At 40.8% G+C, this 23,977-nt stretch overlaps 1 protein-coding gene across 3 annotated transcripts in view; it reads right to left on the bottom strand.

Annotated features, from left to right (window-relative positions):
* Positions 1–23,977, bottom strand: part of atxn1a (ataxin 1a) — an 80,095-nt gene that overhangs the window by 30,255 nt on the left and 25,863 nt on the right. Inside the window, exon 2 of one of the 3 annotated variants that reach the window (XM_044053263.1) lies at positions 23,015–23,772. The gene's annotated coding sequence lies outside the window, so the exon portion shown is untranslated. Of the gene's footprint in view, positions 1–23,014; positions 23,956–23,977 lie in introns of those variants that run through there. The other 2 variants (XM_044053261.1, XM_044053262.1) reach the window with 2 other exon arrangements.

The raw sequence follows: 23,977 nt of genomic DNA, 5'->3' as shown, positions 1-23,977 counted from the left end.
GCTAAGTTGCAGGGGAAGAGTGTCGTGCTGCACATCAGTGACAGAAAGAAAACATCAGCTGGACAGATTTGCATCACGGCAACCTGTATCTGAAACCAATTTAGTGATAAATCATTTACATCATTCTTCAAAAGAAAAAGACAGAACGAAAGTGATTTAAAAACACAGAATTCTCCAGAAAGCCAAACATTACTCTCTCTCCCAGCTAAGAAGAAGAGTGTTGCTGTGATGAAGTCAGAGCCGTCTCGTCTCAGTCTGTCTCTTCTCAAACGACTTCTCTCGTCTCCCTTGCTGCCTTTTCACTGTTGTCAGTGAAGCTGTCACTCCTGACTCCTGCTGCAGCTGTAGGCGCTACAATCTTCCTCATGTGTCCTTCCCACTTTCTTCCCACCACCACTGTGACCCTGAGTCAGTTTACTCATGTGTGGTCCATCGCACACTGAACACCGTTCAAATGAGCATTCACAGGATGTCTCGTACAAAGCTCGATGCCACACTCACTCGGTGAACTAACAGCGCGCTGTGTTTGATGCAACCTTGTACGATAATGCAGCACATGTTACTACACAGACACGAGAACCCAGTGAAGTCGCAGCACATTTTTAACCCCGAGTGTTCACACGGCACAGAAAATGCTTTGTGTTCTACAGGTTAAATGTAAAAATACTAAAAGCTAAAGCTTTTGTTTTGTCACACTTCTTCTTAAATGAATGAATTAATCACAGCCTGTGAGTTAATGTATTTTGGTCTTTTTATTTCAGACATCACCAGGAGCTAAAAACAGAGGGATAGGAGGAAGGACAAATAAAAAAGGCACTTTAAGCAAACACCTGACCATTGTTATACTTTTCTATTATTGCTTTTGAACATCTGAACAGAGACAGATTCCTTTTCATTTAAGTCATTTCAACAGTCACATACTGAGCCACATCTATTTAAACACACTGCTGCAATTGGAGACTGCCGCAGAACTGCACACACACACACACACACACACACACACACATACAGGTTTGCAGTTATTCCTTTGAGGACACTGCAATGACTTCCCTCACCTCAACCTTAACCAGTGAATGCCTAACCTTAACCTAAACCTTAACCTTAACCATAACCACAATTCAAATCTCAGCCCTAAACTTCCTCAGAAATTATGCTGAAACCAGGTTTTGGTCTGCATGAGGACTACTGGTCCTGACAAGGACAAGATTACAGTGGTAACAAATACACAAAGTCCACACATGAGACTCATTTGCATAGTGATAGTGACAATCAACTGACTTGAACCAATTATATCTGTTACACCTTAGACCTTGAACTATAGCAGATATGTTTAATCTGCTATAGCAGGTGAACTGACTCTAAACATTCATAAAATAAATCACACAATGAAAGAGTTAAAAGTTTGTGCGCAGGTGACGAGTTTTATTCAGGAGCCAGTGCCTCAAGTTTATAACTGCATAAATGAAAAAAATGACATTATGATAACATTCACATTCACTTGCGGGTTATGAGTTGGCTAGTCGGCACACAGACCTTCTGTTGGGTTTGTTTAAGTGGTGTGTGGATCCACAATTAGTGCGACGACCTTGTAAAACCTTTCAGCGGAGATGCGCTCATGATCTCTAATTGAATTTCTCAAACGATGTCTCATGGCTGCGCGGCAAGAGAGACAACAACGTAGTGAGAGACTGAAGTGCAAACATGTGTAATGCAGTGGTTTTTGGTTCCTATGTGTGTGTGTGTACACAGAGAGAGAGTGTGTTTGTGTGTAAGAGTAAGGATGACATCATTACTATGACTGGGCGCTGGCTGAAAGAAGGACATTATGGCTCACAGCCATGAGCATTGAGAGAGTGCATGTGTGTGTGTCAGAGAGAGAGAAACAAAGGTCCTGTAAAATGATTTTTTTTTTGTCTGTCGCTCTCTCCATCTCCTATCTTGTCCTTCTCTCTCTCTCCATTTCTGTTTTTTCTTTAACCAACAAGACATCGATCCTGCTGACAATTTGTCTTCCACTTTTACTCCGTCTACTCTCAATGTCATGCCGAATCATAAATAAAATCAAAGAACATTTAGCAGATATTTATGTCAGGCAGACAGAAAACAGAGTCATCAGTTTATCTTTTCCTCCTTTTCATATTCCCCTCCTCATTGAGCTTGTCCACTTTTTCTCCCCCTCCTGTCTTTTCTAATTCTTTTTTCGCCCCCTTTGCATCATAAATATTTCTCCTGATCCACCTCTCCTCTGTCAATCCACTTCCTTTCCACGACGTGCTTGTCCTCACAATTTCCCTCCCTCTCTCTCTATTCCTCCTTTTCCTCCATCCATCTCTCACCACCCTCGCTGTCCTTCACCTCACTGTATCTGCAGAGCACACGCAGAGTGTGTGTGTGTGTGTGTGTGTGTGTGTGTGTGTGTGTGTGTGTGTGTGTGTGTGTGTCGCTCGGTCGGTACCAAAGTTACTCCTGGTTATAAACATGAACATAAAGTCTCCACACACACACACATGCACGCTCAGTGCGCATAAACAGAGTGATCATAAAGCTGACGCCGCTGTCATTCCGACTTATAGTGTTGCAGAGACCCACAGCCTGAGATAAAGTAAACCTGTACTGTGTACTGTGTACTCTAGTGTGTGTGTGTGTGTGTGTGTGCGTGTGTGTTGAATGCTAGTGTACTGAGGGGAGAACCTTAAACAATATACAGTATTTTAGACGATCTGATGAAGACACTGACAAACTTCTATTATTTATGTGGAAAGAGTACTGAAATATTCTACCCAATTAAAAGTACAATATGTACAGTAAAAGTACTGGTCTAAAATGTACTCAAGTAAAGTATTCACCTGTCCTCATCATTCGTTCACATGTCCTCATCATGCGTTCACATGTCCTCATCATTCATTCATCGGTCCCCGTCATTTACCTGTCCTCATCATTCACCTGTCCTCGTCATTCATTCACCTGTCCTCGTCATTATTCACTTGTCCTCATCATTCATTCACTTTAGAGCTGCAGCTAACTATTATTTTCATAATATTTTCATAATTTCATAACCTTGTTTCATCCACAAACCAAAATGATTGACTTTTAATGATTTCTTTGTTATCCAGAGCAAAGAAATGAAGAAAATATTCATATTTAAGAAGTAAATAATTGAAAATCTTCTTTTAATCATGAATAAAGCTTCAAACCGATTCATAGATTATCAAAATAGATTAATTTAGTAATCGATTAATAATCGATTAATCGTTTCAGCTCTAATTCACTTGTCCTCGTCATTCACCTGGATGTGATTCAAAACGTAGTACAGTACTTCCAAAAAACACCCCTAAGTAAAAGTAAAATTACAAATAAAAAAAAATAACCTGAAAAAATAAACTCCTGGTCCTGACAAGATCAGGGTTCATGCTAGAAAAGGTCCTAAATAGTAAACAAATGCAGGCTCACACACACACACACACACATGAATCTACTGTAATGAAATGATGTGATTGCAGAGGAACACTGGTTCCCTCTCTAAGAGCTTCCGTCGTACATTTTCAATACAATTCTGTTAATGCTTTGGGAGAGAGAGAGAGGCGGGGCAAGCAGGAGGAAGGATGGGAGGGGAAGGATAAAAGTAAGGTGGGAGGGGAGGTAGAGTAAGAAAGATAGGAAGGCAAGGTGGCACCAACACAAAAAAGCCATTGTGTTCAATCACGAGTCGAGAAAACTGCAACACGCAATCAGGCCTGCGAAGCAGCGCGGAGCCTAATCTGCTGCATTCCATCAAGGAGAGGAATGTCTGCTCAACATCTGCTCAACGTCCACGGGAGGAAATTGGCTGAAAAGATTACATTCCTCACCTACGACTGATGAGATATGGACAGGTCAACTACAGCAGCCACACCAACCCCAGAGCACCGACTTCAAGCAGCAGTTTATCCCTGAACATTTAAGTTGGGGAAGAGATTTCGACAAGGTCGTGAAAAAGAAGGAGAGAAAGAAAGATAGAATGGGAAAATACAGAGAGGAAGAAAGCAACGCACACCGGGATTCAAAGTGACAAAAGACATCGACAAGTGTGTGAAGTCAGTGTGAAGAGACTGTCAAAAAACAAGTCAACATCACGAGAACAGAACACAGTAAAGCCATATTTCTTATAGTGTAATTTCACGCTGTCAGAAGAACTGACAAAACTTCACAACAGAACAATTAAAACTATTAACTGTAACTATTCTTCTGATCTGGTTTGAACTTACTTATTTAAGATTGACTCTGATGTTATTTTTAGTTAAAATGATTGTTAGTCATTATCCAAAATCAAATACATATGACATAGTTAGGGCCAAACTGAAGTTTTTATTTTATTTTATTTTATTTTGAGAATAAAGTCATAACAGTATGAGAATAAATAAATCTTTTGAGAATAAAGTCATAATAGTGTGAGAATAAATAAATCTTTTGAGAATAAAGTCATAATAGTGTGAGAATAAATAAATCTTTTGAGAATAAAGTCATAATAGTATGTGAATAAATAAATCTTTTGAGAATAAAGTCATAATAGTGTGAGAATAAATAAATCTTTTGAAAATAAAGTCATAATAGTGTGAGAACAAATCAATGTTTTGAGAATAAAGTCATAATAGTGTGAGAATAAATAAATCTTTTGAGAATAAAGTCATAATAGTGTGAGAATAAATAAATCTTTTGAGAATAAAGTCATAATAGTATGAGAATAAGTAAATCTTTTGAGAATAAAGTCATAATAGTGTGAGAATAAATACATCTTTTGAGAATAAAGTCATAATAGTATGAGAATAAATACATCTTTTGAGAATAAAGTCATAATAGTATGAGAATAAGTAAATTTACATCCTGGTTTGGGCTTCACAAATAACGAAATCCTTCATATTTTTGTCACATCAGTGCCACATTATCTTTAGCATCAGGGAGTTTGAAAAGACGGTGCAAGAAACTGAGTCTGTTTGGAAGAACGGGTCACACAGACAAGGACAAAATCATCTCTTTTGTGGACTGGAGGAGGAAATGGCGGCAAGTGGCCGACTGCAAGGCTATTGCTGGTTACATCTGCGTTCTGTTGCTGTTTAACAATAATACATTAGATAATGATAATGATCATTCTCGAAAAATTACTTTTTTTTCCTCTTCAGTTTGGCCCTAACACTCCGTCGTATAGATAACACTGACACAATGCAAACAAGCATGTTACACCTAATAAACTGGCTAAGAGACTGAGTGTGTGTCTGAATGGCTGAGAGCCTGGTGAACAGAGCAGCTGTCTGTCTGACACACTGCACAGCTGTATGACACACTGGCAAACACACACACACACACACACACACACACACACACACTCAATATCTGTCAGACTAGCTGTTTACTCAGCATTTGTCTCACTGACCAGTCCACATGCCCGAGTGACTGCAAGTTTGCCGACTAAAGTGCACAAGTTGTGTGTGTGTGTCTACGTAAAAGAAACACAACGTCTGCTTCTTGCTATGCATATTCTTTCTTTTCTTTTTCTTTTTTTTCCCCGTGCCTACGTAAATGACAGAATGTGCTGAATTGTTTCTCCGCGCAGACGGAGGGGGATTGTTGCTCTTTACTGTTATACAATACACATTGTATAACAACTGGCAGTGTGTGGGCTGCTCCCACCATCTGGAGAGATGCCACCCCTGCCGTGCCGTGACATTACACACTGCAAGTGTGTGTGTGTGTGTGTTTTTGTCGTGTGTGTGTTTGTGTCTACCCTGCAGCTACAAATAGACACAGTGTCATCTACAGTAGTTCAGTTCCTGGGTTCATGTGCATGATGAATTAAAAGGGAGGCAATCAATGCGATGCTGCGCATACTGTGTGTGTGTGTTTGTGCTTGTCCCAGTTAATGCTACACATGCATGTGCGCTACAACACGTGCATCAATGAACGTGTGCACGGCACTGCTCCTTTAGAACTGTGTGTTATTGGCCTTTGTGCATCTGACAGCTGACTACGGATGATGAAGACTTCATTACGTGGCTTAGCAGGAGCCAAAGGCTCACTGCTCCCACTACTGGCTCCACAGAGACACAACCTTACGAGCAACGTCTTCATCCACAAAATAAACAAAGACACAAGGAAGGACGTTCGATGCACACTCTCTCGCACACACACATGCACGTCCTAACACACACACAGAGCCAATAAGGTGCTGAGAGAATCCATTACATCAACTTCAAGTCAGTGCTCAACAGAAAACTGTTGCTATGGAGAGAAAAAATAACACAGATTTCTGGTCTATTTTAAGGTGACTGGTGGTACAGATCTTTTATTTATTTTTTATTTTTTTTCATACGCATATATCAGAGTCAAACAAACCGGTACGGCAAGCGTCACATCAACACTGGATTGTGTAGCAAGTGTGAGACACGTTTTAAATCATGTACTAAATATGACCACAATAGTGTAAAACCTATGCCACGTTAGAATAGATCATCCTGAAACTCTTAATTGAGAGGCTAACTTGCAGTTCAATTTGATTGCGATGAGGTGCACATTGATATCTTTGTCTGTTTCAAGTTTATCTGAGAGCACGTTTTTTTTTTTGTCTTTTGTGTGTGGGTGTGTGTCAAGGTGTATATGTAAAATTCACATGGTTATTGAGGTGTTAGATTGCCTCTGTTTTTAGCAGACGGCTTCACACCTCAACAGAAAGGCACTGGAATTCACATCCTGCCTGCTGCAACAGTGAATCCCAGCATTTATACCTGCAGCTGTCACCTGAGCCATGACTGTTAATTATTTCTGGAATGCAAAACTTTGTCCCACACTCATTTGGTTGGAGTTTATATGAATATCCACTATGATTATATGTTTGTTCGATGTAGTGTTAACACAATGTAATATCTTCAGTTTCAAACACTAACAAACATATTGACTTGGTTGCTTCCAGTGTTGTCATGTAATAAAGTACAAATAGTGGTAATGGTCTGTAGTTAAATAGAGCTTTTGTAGTCTTGCTGAGCTGCTTTACACTACAGTTGTGCCACTCACGTTCTTCAACATGAGGTTAAGTGTCTTGCTCAAGGACACATATAGTACTCACTTAAGTATCAGTATCATTTGCTTCAGTAATATTATCAAACAAAAGTGATTTCAACTTCTACCAAAGTCATTTTCTGCTAACATACTTGTGCTTTTACTCAAGTATCCCTTTAAGGTACTTTATACAAGACTGCTTGCCTCTCATTTACACTCACCCATAAGCAACATTGTCAAACTATTACACGGTAACAAATACAATTTATTATCATGACCAATTCAATCGTTTAACCTTCAGTTACATATTTATGTGACCCCTTACTAGTAATCCTTACTAGTCCAATTCACAATGACAAACGCCAAAATACTAATTGTATCCAATATTAAATTAATTAAGACCAAGCATGTGATCAAGGACTTTATGTAACCTTTACATATTCTCTACTTACTGTAAGATCTAACAAATTGGCCACATGCAAGCATCCATAAGTATCTGGCCAAATTGACACAGTTCACTAATTAAAACAAAGTGCAAACTTCTGAGCTGAAGCACTTGGTACGATGAACAAATAAATCCAGTGGCAATCCAGTGTTGAAGACGACTGCATGACGCATGGTTTGAAAAGTGTTCTCGAATAGCTTTTGTGAAAACCAGCTCAACATTACGGCACTCACTATGGCTAATGCCAGCTCTACAAATGGTCTATTAATGAGCGTGGAAAAGTAAACTCCTGGTAACACCCAGGCCCGATAGATCACACAGGAAGACCACCGCTGGCATTACATCATATTTCATCTTCACTTCCCCTTTCTCCCCAACAACAGACAGGAAATATTTCCTACACACATCCCAGAGGGACTGTGTAATGAGGCCTATGCTGTACGAGTGTGTGCTTAACAGTGTCTGCATGTGTGTGCTCACAAAACTGGGTGTGTGTGTGTGTGTGTGTGTGTGTGCAAGGCTTTTTACAGTACATGCCTTTCAATCACTTATGGAAATTCTGTGCAGAATGACACACACACACACACACACACACACACACACACACACACACAGACATACAGGTCTGGAAAGGTTATGGGAAAGATTTGTTGGCTGCTATTTGGAAAAGGAAGGTTGTAAAAGAAAAGAAAGCCGTAAACAGAGAGCAAACATGCTGTAAAACATGCACACAGTACAACACACCACATTAAAACTGTAATGTGGAACTTTAAGCACAACAGCTACATAGCTCTAGGAAAGGAAGATGGCTACATATAGTGAGACTATGGCTAGACTGTGGCTAAAAATGGCAGAAGTCCACACTGAGCGATAGACGTTGCGCTCTGGAGCTCACTCGTGTTGTCGTTCTTCTGGACTGTCGAACAACGTAACATCTGGCTGCTCTGGATTTGACTGAGAGAGAATGGAATGGAAAAATACTGTGTCAATACTGAAGAGCAGAAAGCAGTGGCACAAGAGCAGCAGAGTCACATATGGCATTCTGATGTGGCACTGGGGCTACACCTTGAAATGGTTTCCATTTTCAGTCAACCTGCTACTTATTTTCTGGCTTAGTTGGGCGTTAATTCGATCCATCAATTTGAACTTTGTTAGAAAGTTGTGAAAATGCCCTGAAAGTATGGTTTTCAGGAGTCCAGTAGGTAATAAAGTTTCAGAGAAAAATTACTTCTGCGACTGTATTTCATATGAACATACCAGAGCCCATGGAACATTTGTTACAAGATAATAAAAAAATCCTAAGAAAGTCCACCGTATATCATCTGAATACAAACCCCCCCTTTGATCAATCCTGGTTGTCGTCTGTTTCCCCTTACTTTTTCTTTAAAGTGAAAACATCAGCGAAAAGCCACAATTGCTGCTATTTGACATGCTCAACATGCCATACCATTCCCTGTAGAGCCACAGTGGTTATTAGTGCCCCATCAATCAAACGGCGTCATAGAAAACAAGAGAGAGACGTGTCTTTCTGCCAACACACAACCACCACAACATCCATCCACCCCACTCAAGCACTCATTTGAGCTGGCACCGTGTTTTGATACACGACACCGAGGCTATGAATACAGGAGGCAATGCTGCTGCTGGCCGGGCCAGCTGAACATCTCAGCACCATCGTCTATCAAGGACGTGGGAGGAGAGCGTAGTGAGCGATGTGTCGATGTGAACGGCTGGTTTGTGCAAAGCCGTAAATCTGACCTCTGTTTACGTTTGTTTGGGAACGTGACGGAAAATAAAACCTGCATGCGAGTGTGTTGCAGTGATCGTGTCATCAGACCTTCAATTTTTACTTTCAATCGCTCCATCTGTCCTTCCGTAAATAAAGTGCGTCAAAGTTTGAAACAAGGATTAGCTCACAGATGTAAAGGGAAATATTCAAACGATGGGAAAATTCAAAGGTTAAATTAAGTGTAAAGCTTTATGAAGCCACTTTTATCACCAAAAAGCGGCTCGAACTTGAAGTACAACATGCCAATGTCTCTCAGAAGTGTTGCATTATTTTATCTCTCAGGTCCAGAGCTTTAAAACCAGGTGTCCCAGGTTCAAAATGCACCTGTGATTGACAGACTGATGTCATTTGACTGCACATGTGAAAGAATGGCAGATTGTTTCACTCCTGCTTGGCTTCGATTTGGTTACATTGCCATTTAAAAATGAAAATGAAATTATTATAAAACAGTGCATTTCTATGTTACGTATGAGAGGTCATTGGCGGAAACTGGCAATCTTCACATTACCAAATCTGAGCCCTGACTTAAAGTAAAGATCTGGAGTAGAACATGGGATTATGCTGTTATTTGCCAATGCCAAGATCAAGGATGAATTTCTCCGTCGTCAACTGAATTCACACAATGCTGATTAAGCCTTTCACCTGCACACAACTCTCTCTTTGTTCCTCAGTATAACGGTGTTTAGATCTGGCGTTAAATAATACTCCACATTGTTTTTGTTCACAAAGACCAAACAGAGGGAGAATAATGTCAACAACAACAAAAAACAGCGAAGGTTCCACACTGCGGCTTTGAAATGTAAATAATGTAAATAACACATTGGGTTGTCGTTGTCCTCTTCCATAAAATAAGAGCGTATTTTCTAAATAAATTGTTTTGCGATGATGGAGTGCAGCGCATTCAGTCGCTGGTGTAATATAATTGAATGCAAACCACCTTTTTAAAAACTCTACCCTTCATCTTCTCCCTGGCACTTGCTTCACAGATGAGGGCAGGGTCTCGTGGAAGTTAAAAAAAAAAAACTGCCGGTGAGGGAGCTGGGATGACGTACAGCAGTAAATAATGACCGTCTCAATACACAAGAGAATTTCAGACGCAGTAATAGCAATCTGTAATATGGGCCAAATCTGTCCCCAAGGACAACACTGGATTAACCAACATCACTCAAATCACATAAATGCACACACGCACAGCGAGGTACAGAGGATCAATCTCCAACAAACCCTCCTCCCACTTATTTAATAAAGGATAATAAAAGCGGGGAAAAAACAAGAGGGAGGAAAGATTAGATTGTGTGTTAGAGAGAGGAGGAATGGCGAGAGGACGGGAGGGGGTGAGATCTAAAGAGGGAGAAGAAGAAGCGCGCGGAGAGGCGAGGACAAGCGTTTAATTATTTACAAACTCCTGTTTCATGTAGAATAGAATCAGTGCCCAAACTGGACCCAAGTGTCCTCTACACAACACACATCATCCACAGTGTCGGCTGCAGTCGTGAACCCCTGCCTGTGCATCTATGTGGATTTGTGCAAGAGCCTGCAAAAGTCACAAGTTATGTTAAGATGTATGTGTGGGTGTACGAGCGCAGCACCACAGACAGAGCAGATATGGATTTCTATTAAAAGAGTAATGTGGATTCATTAGTGCAACTGGTGCAGTGGGAGGAGAGAGAGAGAGAGAGAGAGAGAGAGAGAAGAAAGGGCTAAGAAATAGATGACATTACATTTTCGTGTATAATTCCCCCCGTTTTATCACTCCGTGGCCTAGGATGACCACGATGTTTGATAGTAGGGACTCAAGAACACACAAATGAAATAAAAGACACAGACGCTACTACGCTACTGCCAGCATGCATCTGAAAATACTTCACCAAGGGGATAAAACTCCATAGCTCCTGGGAGATTGTGCATCTGCATGATATTCATAGCCCTGAAAACAGACACAGAAGGGGTCGCTCTGTGTGTGTGTGTGTGTGTCTGTTTGTTACCGCTTTAGGGCTTTTTCTGGCATGAAACAATGACCTTGTCAGCATCAGTAGTCCACATGGAAACCACAACCTGGTCCTAATGAGGCATAACCACTCACATTTTGGAAGAAGTGGTTAAGTTTGGGGCTAAGGGTTTGAATTATAGTAAGGTTAGACATTAACTGGTTATGGTTAAGGTCAGGGATAATGCTTTTGTTTAGGCCATCGGTGTCTCATTTTACTCATTTTAGTTTCGGGGCCACAAATGGCACAAATGGATTGCAAGTAAAGTAACAGCATAATAACCTATAAACAGATTTTACAATTAATGAGGTACGTTTTTACAAAACAAATTATGAACAAACCTCAAGTGCAATTTCAACAATAACATGCCTAAGTTTACCAGTGTTGTATAAAGTACAGGGATACTTGAGTTAAAGTATCTTACCAGAAAATGACTTTGGTACAAGTTGAAGTCAGTAGAAGTCTTAAAGTATATGACATTTACTGTACTTAAGTATCAAAAGTAAATTTCTGATGGTGGCTCAGTGGTAAGGCGAGTTGTCTTTCAACTGGAAGGTTGGGGGCTCAATTCCTGGCTCTGCTAGTCTATAAGCAAGACACTAAACCCCATGTTGCAGCGTGTGAATGGGTGAAAACTGTAATGTAAAGCAAAGAAAAGCTTGATATAAATACAGACCATAATACCAACTCTTCTTCTAACAAGTAACAAAAAGTAAAAGCTGCTAGTAACATAAATAACAATGTAAAGTACAGTCATGAAGTATTTGTACTTGGTTACATTAGAACACTGTTGTTTACACATGTGCATGTCAACTTACAGATCATGTGGATCTACTAAAGGCACGAACATTGAGTCATAGGTATCTCACTGTAACTGAAAAATATAGCATTTTATGAAATAAAGTAAGAAAAAAAATCCTCCTGCGTCCAGATTTGAACCATCTGGTGGGACCGTATATTTGACACCCCTGGTTTAGGCTGTGTCCTGAGAAGAACAGTCCTGTGTATGTGCAGAGGAACCGAATAAGTCTCTTACAAGTACATGTGTTCATTTGAGAGCCATTTACCGGTTTTGTTCATGTGACGTAACGATCTGCACGCGCCTCGTGTCCCGTGCTACACACTTTGCAGGAATAGTGCAGTGTCACTCGTCAAAAAACTCGACAGGGGAACACAACGGTGTTGCCTGATTTCTCAAAGTGTCGACCTGCTGAAGACGACAGCCTTCTAATCTGTGTGTGTGAGGGTTTTTAATTGCATGTATTAAAAATAAACTTTTTCAGCTTAATCAGTTTAGATCAAACCCATTGAAAATGTGTGTGTGTGTGTGTGAGAGAGAGCCAGTGTGTGTGCTCCTGTCATTCACTGTGACCTGCAGCAGCAGCAGCAGCAGCAGCAGCAGCAGCAGCAGCAGCAGAAGCAGCAGCAGGCACTTCTGTTGTGTAATCCTCGCTGTCAAACACATTCACACACACACACACCTCCGCATATACAGTATAATGTGAGTGTGAGTGTGTGTGTGTGTGTGTGTGTGTGTGTGTGCAGTTATTCTTGAATCATGGTGAGAAAACACCGCATGATTTCTCAGCACAATCAGGACGGGAGCTTTTCAGGAGGAATTCTCCATGTAATTAACAGGTGGAACGAGTGGTTAAAGTCCGCCCTCTGCTGCGTTACCATTACCAGTTTTACTAACGATTCAATTTGTTCAGGGACGACAATCTACAGTACTATCATCCAATCTTCTGAACAAACATCTGTTTTACGTTGCGTACGTAAAAAAAGAGACAATAAGACACATTTATGCGACACCGTGGCAGCGCTTCTCTCCCATGCTGTTTATGTTTATGAAATCTCCTACGCACCTTTCAACGCAGCCTACAGTTCTGTACCGTGGCACACTCATGACCCCGCCCCCCGCCCCCCCCATCTAAGACAATCACAATATAGTATGATAGTATGTAGTCCCCGCAGAGTGAGGCTGAATTATTGCTTAGAGGCACCGTGTTGTTACAAATGTGTTCATTAGAAACATCTCGGGATTTCAGTCCAACAAAGATATTTCATTAAGGGGGAGGATGCTGTGACAATATGTGACACAGTGAGGTTAATTTCTTTGTTCATAGGCCATATTATTTATTTATTATGTGAAGAGTCATGAACACAAATAAAAACAACAATATTGTCTGAATCACTTCAAGCACTAATCTTAATTTATTTTGTTGTTTTTTTTAGTTTGGCGTCTTTCATTATCATACTTATACTTATCATAAAAAATAATCCTTAGTATGTATGTCTGCAGTCTGGTGAGTCGATCAGAGAAACTACGACAATGTGCACTTACACTGCTTGTCCAGCAGAGCTGCAACGATTATATTCAACAACAAGATTTCAGATTTTTCAGCTTCTTAAATCTTCTGTTATCAGTCCCGTTGTCGCCGACAGGATTTGGCATAAGCACTTCTCATTAGAGTAACTCCTAGACCTTTTGTGATATCTAGAAAATTCTAAATCCGTCAAGTGGACGATACAGCGGTAGAAGATGGATGGATGGATTGATGGATAATGGCAATCACACATTTGTGACGTCAGCTTCTCAGTAACATAATTCCTAAACGGTTGCATAACTGCGAGATATCGAAAAAGAAAGTTGGAGTCACTCATTAAACAGAATTTGACAATTCTATAGCATTAAAAGCAAAATAAATCCAGACGGCCTGATTATCATAAGAGGGTTAAATGTGGATATATTCTGGTTTCTTTGCTCCATATAACAAAGAAGAATCATTCAAACTGAACCATTTTGGTTTGTGGACAAAACAACATCATCATTTCCAGGTTTGATCAACATTTTCAGACATTTTCCGGACCAAACAAGTCCTCAAATTGAGAAAACAATTGACAGACAAATGAAAATAATTGTTTATTGCAGCCCGAGTGTCTGGTACTGTTACGACTGCATCTCAATTGCGTATACATGCGTACAAACATAAACTGAAAGCTTAGACATCTCTCTCAGGTACAGACATAGCATAATAACTCCTGGCTATTGCTCTGCATTATTCCATTAAACTCGCTGAACTGATGCCCGTCTGCCATTTTTACGCCATTCAGGGAACCACAGGGCGCTACATTAGCCCCGAGTTCACTCTCTTCCCCCCCCCAAGTGAAGGCAAACTAGTTTAGCTCAATGGGCTATTAGCCCACACCTCTCCACACATAAAAGGATAGAGGAGAATAAGTGGAGAGTATATGGGAATACTGATAAGTGGTCATCCATCAGCACTGCAGTACAGACTGCACCAACAATTATGTGATGACAGGACGGCCTGGTGTGTACATACATGTATATATATAGCAATAAAGGACAAACAGCTGCCTCTTCATTGACAGCCATTAAGCATCACACAACAACGATAACTGATCATTCACCTGCTGCCACTGTAGAGACGACAATGTCCACACATTGTCAGATTGTTTGCCCGCTGCGTTTATATATGAGCGAAACGAGGATAACTGCCTCTGCGTGTCGTCTTTGTTTTCAGTCTACAAGTTCTTCGTCCACTTTGTGATTAGTCAGAGACTTTTTTTTTTCAAACTAACGATTATTTTCATAATCGATTAATCATAAAATGTCAGAAAATCTTAAAAAATGTTGATTGTGTTCGTCAAACCTGGAAATGAATGAATGAATGAATGTTTTGTCCGCAAACCAAAATGATTCACTTTTAATGATTTCTTTGTTATACAGAGCAAAGAAATTAAGAAAATATTGACATTTCAGAAGCTTAAAAGATCGGAAATCTTGTTTTAATCATGAATAAAAGCTTCAAACCCATTCATCGATTATCAAAATAGTTGTCGATTAATTTAATAATCGATTAATAATTGATTCATCGATTAATTGTTTCAGCACTAAACTAATATACCACGTGTATGTCAATTTATATGGTCCAAGTCGAGTAAGTTAAGTCATTTTAGGTTAATGTGTTTATTGGAGGATGTCCAATTTTCTTATTTATTTTGAGGCTGTAACAATTAGTCGATTAATCGATTATTATTTGTATTGTTTGTTTATTGCAGACATTTGAATCAAACCATCATTCTTTTTTTCTTTATACTTCCATCACATTATGATAAATATTTGAACTTTACTTTGAAAACAAATCAGTTCATCCTTCATTTCCTCAACAGAAGGACGAGTGGATTGACAACCTTGAAAAGATAACGCATCTGGTCATGGCTGCTGCCGGCGCAGTGGTATAAAAATTTAAAAAAGTTTATTTGTCTCTCTGTCTCCTGCTGAAGAATGCTTTGTCGCAGGTTAATTATCTTAGGCGGACGACAGCAGTGACTGCAGCCAAAATCCTCAGGTATCCGACCAATGTCACACCATGAACACTGAATAAAGTCACCGAGCCACATCCCACCGAGCAGCACTCCTATGAGTATCGCAGCATTGCCATGCACTTGAGGGAAATGGACACTAACATAAACAATAATAAAAAGCAGTGGCTGCCGATGTCAAAGCGCCGTAAACTTTTTAAGAGTGTGGAGGGAGCCGGTGAGACAAGGAGAGGGGTGCTAAAGTCAAAGACAGAGTATTTGAGGGAGCTGTGCAACAAAGATCAGACAGAAACTTACACAAGTATAAGGGCACGGCGCGTTGAAAGAGAGAAAAATGAAGGGAACACTGACAAAGGAATGAGATAAGAGAGGCAACAAAGCTCAGGGTTGGAGTAAGACACAGACAGACAGTGGGATAACGGAAGAAAGCGGTACGTGGGAGAGAGTGGGTGGTTAAGAGAGACGACACTTTATCATACAGCCTCATTGTTAAAGCAATAAACTCTCTATAGGTCTCAGCGTAAGGACTGCAGGTACCTCAAAGGCCAACCCCATTCATCTCACTAAAAGCTGAAGTTGCTGAACTGAGCTCAGCTCTTGCTGAGGGAAAGTGTTTATCATCATGAACTCCTCCTGACTCTTTCTGAACATTCAGGGCATTCGATTTATTAAATAAGTCTGAGAGCAGGAACCACATTTTGAGGCGAGAGATGATTTGCTTTGTCCTTTCGTCACATACAGACCAATTATGAAGCCGATATCTGTCACATCTCCCATCCATCCATCCATCCAGACAGACATAGATAGCACCATAGTATCAACATAAAGGTAAATGAGCACAGACTAAAAGAGATATTCAACTGTATACAGTATTGTAGTAAACTAAGAAAATAATTAATAAAAAGGGAAATACAAAGTCAACAGTTTCCGTGATCAGCAGACATCTGTGGGAACAATATCGCTTTCCTGACTGATAGGGAAAGTTGTAAACGATCTAATTTGCATGACGCCTCCATCCTGTGCGCAGGTAATGACCGTCCTCTGCCAGTCGCCACCCACGACCCTCCCCGCCCATTCTGCATCTCCCCCCCAACATTTTCATCGCTCTTCTCAATTGCCCTTCCCTCTCTCTCACTCACACACAGTGCACTTACACTGGAGGAGGTGTGATTGCATTAAGCCATGGAGGGAAGGCGAGGGCATTCCCGGGGCTGCGCTAATGTACAGAACAGAATGTACAGAATGGTCACTGTGAAGGAGAGAGGGCGGAGTGAGGGGCATCCATTACTATAATCATTTTTAAAAGGTGGCTTTTCTGTCAAATAGAGAAAAGTGAGAAGTGAGAATAAGACTCATCAGAATAAGATGAGAGGAGGTAAAAGCTTATCCAGTCCATCTAAAGCATCTTTATTGCTCGCATTATCTCGCAAGAGCCATCCCAGAGGTGTCTCTGAATTTTCTTTGAGGTGTCCTTCATTTTGTGCAATAGCAGCCAGCGCGAACAGGCGAGGCTGAGCAGCAACCGTCGCATTAGTCACTTTTCAGATTGGCCACAAAAGCTGTAAATCAACCAACTTAATCCCATGAACGCTGAAAAATCAAAACAAACGCCGCACGAAAGCAAAAAATGTTGCCAGCATCCCAAACAGTGTGGGAATATCTTTCGTGGCGGGGGCGGAGGACAGGGAATACCCTGAAGGAATAACATCTAATGCAATCAGAACGCTCTGGCCAATTAGTCGACGCGAGCCCAGCCAGAGATGATGTCAGTCATCATTACTCACTGCTTAATGCTATGAAGCAGGAGGTAATCAAGAGCAAACAAAGAAAAAAGCAACTAAAGTGGGTTGGAGTTCGGAAGGACAGGGGATTAATCATGCAGACAGTAGACAAGCACGCTTAGGTGAATAATGGAACCCACACAGGGAGGAATTACACACACACACACACACACACACACACACACACATTTAACTATATATTTAAAGCTGCGGTGCATAACTAGTGTTTTTTTTAGAAGAAGTTATCAGTCTGCATGTCTGTTTGCTCGTTGAGAACAGAAACAATGCTGTGTCCTGCATCTGAAAACAAGCTCCGTCAAGCAAAACTACCAGACCCGACTGAGGGAGTATCTGTGTGTTTACAATATCAGAGCGAAGGCAGGTGGAGACAAGAAGAATCTATCCCGTGAAACTGCTAAATGACCAAGTACCTTACCAGAAAATGACTTCGGTAGAAGCTGAAGTCACTTTTTATTACTCAAGCAAAAAGTCTTAAAGTATTTTCTGATATAAAATGTACTTAAGTTGTATTTTAAAGAAAACTTGATTTGGATTGAGCCATGGACGCTCAGTGGTAGGGCGAGTTGTCTTTCAACTGGAAGGTTGTGGGTTCAATTCCTGGCTCTGCTAGTCTATATGTGTCCTTGAGCGAGACACTTACTTAACCCCATGTTGCAGTGTGTGAATGGGTGAAAACTGTAGTGTAAAGCAGCTCATCTAGACTGGAAAAGCTCTATATAAATACAGACCATAATATCAAGTCTTCTTCTTCTGATTTTATTTGGTAGGATTAACTCATTAAACTTTTCATGTGTGCTAGTGACAACTGTGAAAGTTTAGATTATGACGAAGGAGCTGATGTCTCCGCCTGTCTTGACTTCGATCACTTCCTGCGTGCAGTGCAGGAATGTCACCGAGCAACACCAGATCTAAACACTACTGTGAATCAGAGAGAGACGTGGAGCTGACAGGATTGATCAACAGGAAGTCAAATCATTTGTCGGAAAAGTTACACACTACAGCTTTAAGAGCACAACACAAATATTCAGACACATGGCGTCACACCCTCATCGTCCTGCACGCACACACACACACACACACACACACACACACACACACACACACACACACACACACACACACACACACACACACACACACACTGCAGGATGTCCGACCACACGTATGGCTCATTAGCGACAGCCCATCATCAACATGTTGTTCCGTGCTGACGGCTGAATTGCGGTCAATACCCCGCAGCTGCACATGACATTTCACACACACAGTGTTACGCTGCTCTATCACATAGCCCCATACACGCATGCAAAGACATGTACAGATGAAGGTATATATCCTGTATTAACACAACAAACATGCCAAGAGGCATGCACGGACTCACACAGAGAGCAGACAGTGATGTTTATCGGGACAGAGTAATGGAACACAGTGGGGAAAGCGGAGCAGAGATATCTGCACTGATTAGCTCCTATGGGGGAGGAAGCCACTGGACCCCCTGTATGATTATTAAGCTCAACATCAGTATGTCTCCGTAAACACACAGTGGCCGTTTGGGAGATGAAGAGACAACGCTGGAATTTACTGATTCAACTCGTGTGTGTGTGTGTGTGATTCTCGGGGAAAACGACAGTTATTGGTTAGTTTCCCTGAAAGAATTCCTGTTTTTACGATTGAATCAGTGGCCTTTATCAACGTTACAACCTAATGTCTCCATTAAATGGCGTTTGGCAGGAACAAACAGGAGACGGATCGCGCACAAGGAAAAGGTTTGTCCCAAGTTATGGGCGTGAGGTCGCGAGATACAGACGCTAGACAAGAAGACGTTTAAAAGGATTATTGGGTTGAGGGCAGGGCCTGAACGATTGATCCTTTTCTGCAATCGTGCAATTAGTAAATCTCAAAAGGCTGCGTTTCAATCGTTTTACTTTCTGCAGCTCAGATTGTTCTATGTTCATTGGCAATTATAAAATGCAGCACACTGCAATCCAACTGTTCATACTTTAACTTTCTCGTTCTTGGAAGATTGTGTAATTATCGAAATTTTACATTTGAGTCCACATGAAAGCATTCCACAATTTTGCTGGTATGGAAGTGTGTTCAACAAATACTCATCTCATCAATAGATCAGATGTCACTGATCATTTGATGGAATTTCATGTGATATTCCTCCATCTTGCAATCTATGAAACCAGACTTTAAAATGATAATACCAAGTCAAATCACAATGCAATCAGATATTCTATCTTAAATGCAAGCCATAACACTTTAATGATTAATCAGTTGCGTGATCAAAGGTTTGTGTCATTCTGTGCTCTGCAAACTTTCAAGAAAGAACCGGGGAATCTTCAGTTGTCCTCATCTGTAAAAGTCTCGAAACAGTGGACCAGACCGGCCTAGTTTGCCGTCGATCAGATGAGCAGTTGCCGAGCAAATCAATATACAGACAGATGGACAGACGAACAGAGATTGCCTTTATCATTTATAACTCGATAAAAGTTTAGCTAAAATCCAAATGAAATGAATTGCTTCTTGCTGCGTCCATAATTCCATAAAATGTTGTGTTTTTCAGCAAAACTGTAAGATGCTTTCATGTCAGACTCTCGGGCTCAAATGTCATATTCAGAGAATATTGCATCGTTAGAACAATTGCACAGATTTCTCAAGTGTTCTTGTAAACACCCGTGCATCGTGAATTACTCTTCAATTTCAAGCCTTGGTTGAAATATTCATACAGAATGCAGTCAAAAAACAAAAAAAACAAAAGTACTACTAAGATTGTGATCTTTGGCTCTCTTTTGTCTCCCATCCTCCCGATTGTGAACGCCCCTCTTTTCATTCAGTCATTCTTTCATTGCTTGGCTTCTTCTCATCTTTCTTTCCCCTCTTCATAACTCCAGAAACACCCAGCAGTGTGTATGAACCCCGCAGCACTGGGCAGGGCGATTATGTCATTGTTTGGTGTTCAGTATGGGAGCACTATGATGTGTGTGTGTGTGCGCGCGCGCATGTGTGTGCGTGGGAAAGAGAGAAAGAGAAAAGCAGGGCTGAGTGAAACTTGAGAGAGGGCAGTGTTTGAAGGACATGAAAAAAAAAAGGCAGGAAAACGAGAGAAACGGATGAATCGATGATGCAATTCATTATTTATTTTTTTCAAAACCCACCACTTTCCCCTCGTTTAATCCGACACACGCTCTCTCCTATCGGTTGTCTCGTCTCTTTATCCTCTCACCGCCGCCGCCTCCCCCCATCCACGTGTATCTTACAAACCCACTGCCCCTCGGTCCGCTTCCCCTCCCGCTGTCTGCGTCTTTCCCCTCTCCTTGGTCTGGGGCAGCTGCTGTTGCCGTTGGCAGTCTCAGGTGTGCGCTCGTGTGTGTCTGTACTTTTCCCTTGCACTCCAGATCAAATAAAGCAGAGCACAGCTTTTACAAGAAAGCAGAGAGGACGGAATCCATGCCATTACAGAAAGAGACAGGGGGAGGAAGGGTGACCTCTTCTTTTTTTACTACGTGTCTTACTACAAGGACCATATATCAAGTTTAAAACCAGTAAAAAAGTCAGCAATTACTGGAAATTGCTGGTTTAATTGATCATTTGAAGACCTTGCAGCTTGCATTGAGTGCATGATTGAGGAAGTGGGTGGGGCAAATGTTAGATTTACATGGAAAAAAAAACCCAACAACTTGAAAATCGATGACAACACTAAAAAACGATTGAATAAACCGAAGTCTACTCTCTCTTGGCATATGAAACTCTTTTTGTTTCCCCAAGCCGAGATCTAAAAAGAAAGAAATCCAATTCTGGATGTTTTGCAAACAAATTTACGGGCAAACAGTGACATTGCAAACTTTAATGAGCCCTATTTCCAGTTTAGTAAAACCAGACAAGGACGCTTTAATTTTGATCCCGACCTCTGTGAATATTTACCTGAAATATTTCTATTTTATTCAGTTTTTCTTTTTGTAAATGCTGATTGTGAGCTCATTTTAATCATTTTCTGAAAAAAAAAAATGTAATTTCTCCACTTAACCTTGTGGATATAGATTTTTATAAACACATACATGTATTCTTTGCAATAGACATAATTTAAATTATAACAGCTCTAGTGTGATGGAAAATAAATATTTAACAGCTTGAAAATTGTCACAAATGTGTACATTGTTTGTCCTCCAAACAGCCACAGAACATTTAACGTGGGCTCAGATGAAAGTAAAACTGAAATTCATGAAATATTAGATTGCGAGTGACACAAACATGTCGTGTTCATACTGTAGCAGAGGCCATGTGGCAAACAAGTTAACATCTTTATAAAACAGGCAGATGGACATAAATGGATCCAGCTCCTGTAAAGTTGACTGACAGTCTTCTATGCGCTTCTCTCTCGTCAACAGCCATTTTCTGACATGTGTTGATCACTGTGACTCGCCGCCCAGCGCCATTGTTTGAGTTTGTAGACTGTCAGGCCTCCATCTGCTCATTTCTGAGGCTTTCTGCTCACAGAAAGGCAACTGTCAACGACGAATGTACAAAAGAGAGAGAGAGAGAGCGAGAGGAAGCAGAGAAGAGCCCGGGAGTGAAATGTTTCATTTCTATTGAGCAAGTCTGATGCACGAAGAAAGGCACAGACAGAGACAGAGACAGAGACAGAGAAAGGACAGGAAAGGTGAAACCTGTGAGAGGCAGAGTCAAACTTACCACATTCTCTTTTATCTGTTATCCGTCTCCGTATTTGAACTGGTGCAAAGTTAATTTAATTTAACTAATTAGGCTGTAATTCAAAACATATTTGTATCGTTACGAGGCGAGTCCCTGATTACACTGGAGCACCTCGCAGGAAAATCTAATGATGCTGCGGAGGCGAGCGTAATGCTGGAGGATAATAAACATAAAACGATTTAGTAAAAAAATACAGGTTTGTTGCGCTGGGATGAGACTCGGAAGATACTTTGGGTTTTGTCATTCTTTAAACTAATTAAAATGTGAATTAATAATACAGTGGAGGGTGAGCACACAAGGAGATTTTTGGCAAAAGATGAATCTGTAAAACTGAACTGAGAATAGAGCTGCAACTGACGATCATTTTCATAATCGATTAATCTGTCGATTATTTCTCGATTAATCGTTTGGTCCATGAAATATCAGAAAACCTTAAAAAATGTTCATCGGCGTTCGTCAAACCTGGAAATGATGATGTTCTCAAATGTCTCGTTTTGTCCACAAACGCAGAAAATACTCACATTTAAGAAGTTTAAACAATCGGAAACCTTGTTTTCGTCATGAAAAAAGCTTTGAAACCGATTCATCGATTATCCAAATAGTTGTCGATTCATTTTGTAATCGATTAATAATAAATCGATTCATTGTTTCAACTCTAATTAAGAGATATCACAATTACCACAGATAATTATGACGGTTGACACATTGGAGCTGTACTGTATTGAGCTGACTCAGGGTCAGGATTCACTCCAAAGGGTGAGAAACCCAGCGATTCATATAATGATAAGTGTGTATTACAAAAAGATCTGACTCCTTCCCTTGATTCAGCTTGGTGGATTTTATAGATTAACCTTTGAATTGTGAACACATTTGTTAAAAAAAACAAAAAAAAACCAGACCCTACCTGAGCAGAAGAGGCAGAGCCACTGGGGCTGAGGAGGTGGAGCCTGCTGCTCAGTGGAGAGTTGTCATGTGCCTGGAGCTGCAGTTCCTGGTGTGAAGTCTGGATCTGTCCACCAATGGGAGGGAAGCGTCCCAGATGTCTGCGCCGTCTGTCCACGTCTGTGTGTCTGCAGGTGCTGTCACCGCTCCCTACAGGCAGAGGAGGAGAAAGTCGCAGAAAGGATTAACGCACATTAAAACAGTCGACATTCTACAGATCTGCAGGCAGCGTGTCGTTTTCAAATATGAGCATAGAGGTGACAGCTGTAGCTTAATTATCACTGCATAATAACCTAAATCAAAAAATCAAATTAGTATTCAGCTTAACCTTCCCTTCCACACACATGATTTGCTGTTAGCAGCTTTGGAAGAAATGTCAACTTGTAGTGACAGACCTCAAAAAGGTAAGATGCTCTTATGATCACAACCTCTAATGTTCACATATAAGGATCTCGTCTCTCAGACAGCAAAACAAATCTTTCAGCAGAGACTTTGGGGAGCAGAAAAAACGACTAAATGGCCTGTAATAATTAAGCAATTTTCTAGTCTCAAGGATCACTCAAAGCATTTTACATGTTTTTCCATTTCCATTTCATCAAATCTCACACATTCCTTTGACACGTCTATCACATCCAGTCACAGCCAGCGTCGTGGGCTTATCGTCATGTTCAGGTAGACATCAGCACGTAGACCAGAGGTAGCCGAGGGTCCAGCCCCCACCTTCCATGGTTTAGCATAAAAAGAAAAACATTGGCAATAAATCACCGTCGTCTTCAGTGGGGACAAGTGTCTCCCATGATACATGGGTGTGCAGATTCATACAGACAACCTGTTGACTGCACTCGCTATGTCTTGTTGGCAGAATCTCTCCCTGTTTTTTACACACACACACACACACACACACACTCTCGATGCTCACATGAGT

This window comes from Solea senegalensis, linkage group LG20 (assembly GCF_019176455.1).
Source record: "Solea senegalensis isolate Sse05_10M linkage group LG20, IFAPA_SoseM_1, whole genome shotgun sequence".
NCBI classification, from domain to species: domain Eukaryota; kingdom Metazoa; phylum Chordata; class Actinopteri; order Pleuronectiformes; family Soleidae; genus Solea; species Solea senegalensis.
This window is presented reverse-complemented; position numbering and strand designations above follow the sequence as displayed.